Below are 1251 nucleotides of genomic sequence, written 5' to 3'. Positions count from 1 at the left end.
GGGGGTCTATGAACTGGGTTTTTAAAAGAAATATTTGAGAACTAGAGAAGAGAATTGGCTTCTCTTTATTTTATGCATTTAAAGACATTTATCCAAGAAGGGGTCCTCAGGCTTCCCCAGATGGCCCAAGAGGCCCAAGAGCCAGGCAGTAGTCCAGAGGACCCCCAGGGCCTGCCCTGTGGCCAGAGAGCAATGGTCTGTCCTTTGCTCAGGGTGGAGGTTAGGCCCCATCCTGATCCCCTCCACCCCTCCCCAGTTCCCCCAAGCCCCACTCAGGCATGATGTGGCCCTTCCTTCACACTCTTCTCTGGATCCTGTGCAGCCTGTGATTGTCCCTCAGCTGAAAGCTCTAGCCGGGTGTGACTGGGGCAGAAAAAGCCCTTAGCGGAGTGCCCGGCATACAGCAGGCACTCTTTCCTGCTTGATGCGGGCCTCTGTCCAGCAGCTCTGAAGCCTGTGGAGCTGGCAGCCTGATAACACCTCCCCCACCCCCTTTTCAGACAGCTGTTGCTTAACTGCGCCCCCACCTCCAACCTAATTTTTTTGAACCCAAGGGTAAGATGTTCCCTTGATGCCTTTTTGACTTACTAGATTCAGCCCCAGCTCTAGCTTGTCACGCAATCTTTGCCTCGATTCCCATGTCCCATCTGAGTTTTGTGACATCTGTCATCTGGAAAAGCGTGCCATCTGCACCTTCAGCCAAGTCACCCATGCCAGTGTTGGTCGGCCCGGGGCCTAGCACAGACCTGGGGCCCTGCGCTGCAGACCTCTCTGAATGTCAGGACCGACCCGGCTTCACAGCTTCTTGGCTTCTGCCCATCCCGCCAGGTCTCTGTTACCTGATGTCATCACTGATGCCCCATCTCCCTTCCCCCTTCGCAGGATTATGTGGGACACATTAGCAGATGCTTTGCTAAAATCTGGGTCACCTAGAGCCTCAGCATCCCCCCAACTGACCAGTTTAGTGAGTCTGGAAAGACCCGTTCTAGATGAAGCCAGCCTGTCTCTTTGTGGTCGGTCAGGCAGCTAATATTCATTGGTTGCCTTTGGCATGCAGGCGCCAAGGGCTGGAGATCCCTGGGGATCCAGGTGAGATAAGGCATCCCTTGCTTTCTGGGCCTGGGCCTCCCTGTTTCACCCAGGCTGGTGGTGCTGGGGTGGGCACAGGCCTGTGCCCATCTCTGACTCCAGCTGGGAGCATGGATGTGCCCCATTTCTTCCTGGGCCCACCTGGGCCCCCTGCTCAGACTT

The sequence above is a fragment of the Petaurus breviceps genome, unplaced genomic scaffold (genome assembly GCF_028583685.1).
Source record: "Petaurus breviceps papuanus isolate PSGF00001 unplaced genomic scaffold, PetGlider_PUasm1.0 91041, whole genome shotgun sequence".
NCBI lineage: Eukaryota > Metazoa > Chordata > Mammalia > Diprotodontia > Petauridae > Petaurus > Petaurus breviceps.
This window is presented reverse-complemented; position numbering follows the sequence as displayed.